This window comes from Mirounga angustirostris, unplaced genomic scaffold (assembly GCF_029215605.1).
Source record: "Mirounga angustirostris isolate CCGP_5_RB_7025 unplaced genomic scaffold, mMirAng1.0.hap1 SCAF_15, whole genome shotgun sequence".
Taxonomy (NCBI): domain Eukaryota; kingdom Metazoa; phylum Chordata; class Mammalia; order Carnivora; family Phocidae; genus Mirounga; species Mirounga angustirostris.
The window spans coordinates 30,413,246-30,419,245 of record NW_026991723.1 but is presented as its reverse complement, the minus strand read 5'-3'; the positions used below and the strand labels follow the sequence as shown (position 1 = coordinate 30,419,245).

Genomic DNA, 6,000 nt, shown 5'->3' with positions numbered 1-6,000 from the left:
AACTGCTTTCACTGCATCCCAAAGATTTTGGACATCATGGTTTCTTTTCATTTGTGAGATGGTGTAGGCTTGTAAGCCCCTTGCAGGCCCAGATCATTTGAGGACTGCACTGAGGTTAAGGACGGCCAGGCAGGCCTGGGCCAGGAGGAGAAAATGTTCTCTTCCCCTTATCTCATGTTGCAAGTCCTAAATGCCTGGATCAGCAGGAAGTGGCTCTTGCCTCGCTTAAAGTGTGTCTTTCTAATCAGAAGTGTTCTTTCTAAAGACAAAGAACATGTTGTCTCCAAAGGAAGGATGGCTAAGAGAATTCTTTATTCTGCAAGCATAAACAGGATGTATTTTGTTCTTATTGAATTTCGTGTATATTTCACTTCACGGATGTTGGCTTGATACTTTAAGTTTATCTGATCACTGCGAGTATACAGCTATGTGAGTAATAAACGGCAGTATGCAGTTGCAAGTGCTGCCTTTGCTCTGCATCCCCTGTGTCCTGGTGATTTCGTAGACCCTTACCCAGGGACCCCAACGCACTAGACGTTGACAATTTGTCTCCATGTATTTTTTTAAATTTCTTCTTCATTTTCTTCATTGACCTATTGGTTGGTTAGTATCATGTTGTTTGGTCTCTACATGCTTGTGTTTCTTCAGTTTTTTTCTTATGATTGATTTCTAGTTTCATATTGCTGTGTTTGGAAAAGATGCATGGTATGATTGCAATCCTCTTAAATTTATTGAGACTTGTTTTGTGGCCTAACATGGGATCTATTCTGGAGAATGTTCCATGTGCACTTAAAAAGAATGTGTATTCTGTTGTTTTTGGATGGAATGTTCTGTATATGTCCATATGGTCTGTTATGTCCTGTTATGCCTATCTGGTCAAATATGTCATTCAAAGACATTGTTTTCTTATTGATTTTCTGTCTGGATGATCTATCTATTGATGTAAGTGGGATGTTAAAATCCCCTACTATTATTGTATTACCATTAATTTCTCTCTTCATGTTTGTTAATATTTGCTTTATGTATTTAGGTTCTCTGATGTTGGGTACGCTCAATGTAGATATTTACAATTGCTATCTCCTCTTGTTGGATTGAGCCTTATATCATTATGTAATGTCCTTGTTTTAAAGTCTATTTTGTCTGCTATAAGTATTGTTACACTGGCTATTTCTTTGCTTCCATTTGCATGGTAAATGTTTTCTCATCCCTTCACTTTCAGTCTGCATGTATCTTTAGGTCTGAGGCGAGTCTCATATAGGCAGTATGTGTGTACATATGTATGTATATATGTATTTGACACTGGATGAAAGAGAACTTTTTATTACTTTTATGTAGAGAAAATTTAACAGCATATACTTAGCCCAGTATGGTGGCCAGTTCTTTAGCCTTTGCCTTTTCCAACTTGGCAATGTGATCCACTGATTTTGGATCCAGGAGGTTGCCTCCCCAGTGACAGTGGATCTCATCATATCTGTCATTGTAATTGGTCTTGACAGATTCCACCAGCTTAGCCAGAGCTCCTTTGTCTTCCAAGTTAACCTGTGTGAAGGCAGCAGTGGTGAAGGTCTTCCTGTGGATCAGAGATCCCAGCCTGGCCTTCCCATTGATAATGCATAGGGAGCCCCCAATCTTACGACACAGGGCAGGCAGGAAGACAACTAGCTCAATGGATCCACATCATGAGCAAGCTGACACTTCTCATCATCCACTAGGGTGATGACAGTATTAATCCCAGGCTCAAGGACAGGCAGCCCCTCAGTGGGGATATCCCCTTCACCAGCAGCTTTCTTCTGAGTCCAGACCAACAATCTGCTTCTTCTTTTGCTTTGTACATATGTATGTATGTATGTATTTGACACTGGATGAAAGAGAACTTTTTATTACTTTTATGTAGAGAAAATTTAACAGCATATACTTAGTCCAGTATGGCTGTATTTGTAGGACAGCTTAAGCAGTGAGTAGCTGTTTAGCAGTCCAAGGCCTGGGTGAACTGGTTAATTGTGGGAAGCAGTTTTAGATATTTATAGAGAATAGCCCTTTGCTGCTGCAGCTGGATGTAGTGGGACCATTTGACAAAGTGGGTGAGGTCCCTTTTGGGCTGGATGTCCTGTCTAATGCCAAAATTCTTGGACCTTTTCTCAAACGGGGATTGACCACCTTCTTGGCCTCTGGCTTCTTCACAATAGCAGGGGTTGGGGCCCTGTCTGCCCCAGCCTTCTTTTGTTTCAGCATCTTGGATGGCTAGAGGTGAGAGCTCTTGTAGGCAGCATTTAGATGGGTCTTGGTGGGGTTTTTTTGTTTTGTTTTGTTTTGTTTTGTTTATCTATTCAGTCACCCTGTCTTTTAATTGGAGCATCTAGGCCATTTACATTTAAAGACATTATTGATAGATATATACTCATTGCCATTTTGTTAATTATTTTCTGGTTTTTCTTTTAATTCTCTGTTCCTTTCTTCTTCTCTTGCTCTCTTTCTTTTTTTTTTTTTTAAAGACTTTATTTATTTATTTGACAGAGAGAGACACAGCGAGAGAGGGAACACAAGCAGGGTGAGAGGGAGAAAGAGAAGGAGAAGCAGGCTTCCTGCGGAGCAGGGAGCCTGATGTGGGACTTGATCCCAGGACCCTGGGATCATGACCTGAGCTGAAGGCAAATGCTTAACGACTGAGCCATCCAGGTGCCCCTCTTTCTTTCTTTGTCATGAGTTTCTCTAGTGTTATGTTTGGCTTCCTTTCTCTTTATTTATTATAGGTTTTGGGTTTGTGGTTACCATGTGATTCATATATAACATCAAGACTCTTTGTCTTTGGCCTTTCACAGTGCAATTATAATATGTCTAGGAAAGGATCTATTTGATCTATAACTGACTGTGAATAATCAACTGAAGTAACTATCTCTTGACCAGCCTTATTTGAGTTTGTCTTAACTGTAGTTCATTGAGTTTCTTGCATGTGTAATGTTTTTCAGTAAATTTGGTCATTCCTTCTTTAAATATTCTTTCTGCCCAGCTTTATATTCCTCTCTTTCTCGAACTCCCACTATGCATATGTCAGTATGCTTGGTGGTGTCTCACAGGTTTCTTAGGTTCTGTATTTTTCTTCATTTTTTTCGTTCTGTTTCTTAGACTGGATAATCTCAAATGACCTATCTCCAAGTTCATAGATTCTTTCTTCTGACAGTTCCTATCTAAATTTGAACTACTCTAGTAAATTTTTAATTTCAGTTATTGTAATTTTCAGCTCCAGAATTTCTATTTTGTTCCTTCTTGTAATTTCTATCTTTTTTTATTGACTACTTGATGAGACATTATTCTTATACTTTCCTTGTTCTTTAGACATGATATACTTTAGCTTTTTGAACATGTTTTAAATAGTTGATTTAAAGTTTTTGTCTGGTAAGTCCGATATCTGCATCCTCAGGGACAGTATTTACTGATTATTTCCCCCCCAATAAATGGGCCACATTTTCTTGTTTCTTTGCATGTCTTTTAAGTCTTGTTGAAAACTGGACATTTTAAATAGTATAATGTGGCAACTTTGAAAACCAGATCTCTCCAGAGCTTTGGTTGTTGCTACTTATTTTAGTTGTTGTTTGTGTGTGTGTTTAGTGAGTTTCCTGAATGAATGCTATAAAATCAGTATATTTTGTTGCATGTGTATGCTGAAGTCTCTGCTTTGTTAGCCTAGTGGTCAGCTAATAATTGGACAGAGATGTTCTTAGATGCCTGGAACCAATAAATCTATAGTCTTTACCAAGGAGACTCTTTGTGCATGTTGGTACACACTTCAACACTCAGCTATATAGTTTACCACTCTGCCTTAGCCTTCACTTTCTGCTTATGAAGAACCTCAAGATTAGCCAGAGGTGAGAACTTAAGGCCTTTTCAGGTCTTTCCTGACCAAATGCAAAGCTTCACGTATTTGTTTGACCTCCTGGATTCCAAAAAAAAAAAAAAAAAAATCAGAGCTTTTCAAAGTCCCAATGGATATCTCATTTTTCATCCTTTCCTTTCAAGCTTTTTGGGTAGTGTATTGTTTGCCCCAACTGTTACATTAAACTTAATTGTTATCTGTCACCTCTGTCAGTCATAACATTAAAATATTGCCAGTAAATATTTTTGACAAACACTCCATTGGTGTTACTTTTTTGGTAGGTCCCAAAAAGTATTAATACTAATATCTTGCAAAAATAAAATAATCACAATCTGTTGTTTCTATTTTTAAGAGCTTTTTAGAGAGGCTTTAAAAATCATCTTTATTGAACAAATAATCCACAAACGTAAAGTAATTATATGTAGATCAATATTCTCTTTACCTCCCACCATTTCATTCTGATGCTTGAAAAACAATTCTTATGTCTTAGATAAAATTTGATTACTTGAAAACTGCCTAAAATAAACAAAAAACATCGTTTTGCTTTTCTCAGTGTATCTCTCCATTTCGTTTTTATTTTTTTCATTCTGTATTTTATCACTGAAATACATTATCCTACCCACACCACCCCACAATAAAAATCTTACCTAGATTCCCCATCTTTCCCCTCAGCCCCCCAGCCAGCCCTGCACAAAGTGCTCCAGGATTCTCTGCCCACGGGCCATTTTGGAATGTGTCCCTTGGGTAGCCCATGGAAACCAGCTGGCACCTTTATGGAGAAAATGGAGAGGGAAGAGGGAGCCTCGAGCCTCAGGAGGGACTTATGTGAGGGCTTTGGCCACTTGCTCGTGAGCCAGCTCGATCTCTTCATCATCTGGACTCTTCCCAAGCATAGGCAATTTGCAAGTACCACGGAACACCTCCGGGATGGAGAATCCCCTGTACTTTTTTTTTTTTGAAGATTTTATTTATTTGTTTGACAGAGAGAGACACAGCAAGAGAGGGAACACAAGCAGAAGGCAGAGGGAAAGGGAGAAGCAGAATCCCCACCGAGCAGGGAGCCCGATGCGGGGCTCGATCCCAGGATCTTGGGATCATAACCTGAGCCGAAGGCAGACGCCCAACAACTGAGCCACCCAGGCGCCCCGAATCCCCTGTACTTCTTACATACCACCTGTACTATGTGGAGCTTTGGCAACAGGTTGCAGTCAGCCAGAATGAGCTCATTGCCATCCAGAAACTTCCTCTGAGAGATGCCTTCATCCTCAGCACTGGTCTCACCCACTTCTTCTGGGAGGGGGGATGTCAAGTAATTGTCTAAAACTTTCCGGGCTTTCAGGAGCCCCTTCTTCACATTATCTTTGAGTGCCGGGTTTGAATTCTTGATGTAAGCAGAAAATTTGGCAAATATGTCCAGCCCAGCTATGTGGGATTCAGGGTTCAGAGCTGCCAGCTCGGGGAACCTGGGAGGGCGCAGCACCGCCTCGGAAACTCCTCAGTCTTGCTGGTGTCCATGTACACTTCGGTGCCGCTGCCCAGCAGGAACGGGAGCTGCCCCCCGGGACTCAGCTTCGGTACTGTCGGTCCGCCTCTTGGTGTTAACAGTGGTGACGCTGACAGTGGCTCCCTTGAGCCAGAGTACCACGAACAGTCTCTGGGAGAAGGGGCAGTTCCCAATCTTGGCCCCATCCTGCCAGGCTTCGCGAACAATTCAACCCGAAGCTGTTCTTCAGCCATCGGTGCGACGGGGACCGGAAAGCGGCCCGCACTGGCGGAACTGGGAGGGGCCCGGGCCAGGGAAGGCGGGTCTCACCGGCCGGGATTCTCTCCCCCAGACCTAGGGCTGTTCCTCCAGCGCAGCGCAAGCCCCAGGAGACCCGCTCACGCGAGACTCGGCTTCCCCACCAGCCCAGCGGACCCCACACCCAACCCCTCCATTTCTTGTTTTTAAAGATTGCTTTTAAAATTTCAAAACTTCAAAATGTTAATAAACAACACCTTGTAGTTATCAGTGTATAGGTCTTTCACAAGTGTTGTCAAATTTAAGCCTAATCACTTCGTATTACCTTTTTTTTAAAGATTTTTTTTTTTTTAAGATTTTGTTTATTTATTTGACAGAGAGAGACACA

General features: G+C 41.4%; 1 pseudogene; it reads right to left on the bottom strand.

Moving 5' to 3' along the window:
- Nucleotides 1-1,356: 1,356 nt before the first annotated feature.
- Nucleotides 1,357-5,608, bottom strand: LOC123841659 (chloride intracellular channel protein 1-like; annotated as a pseudogene).
- Nucleotides 5,609-6,000: the final 392 nt, after the last annotated feature.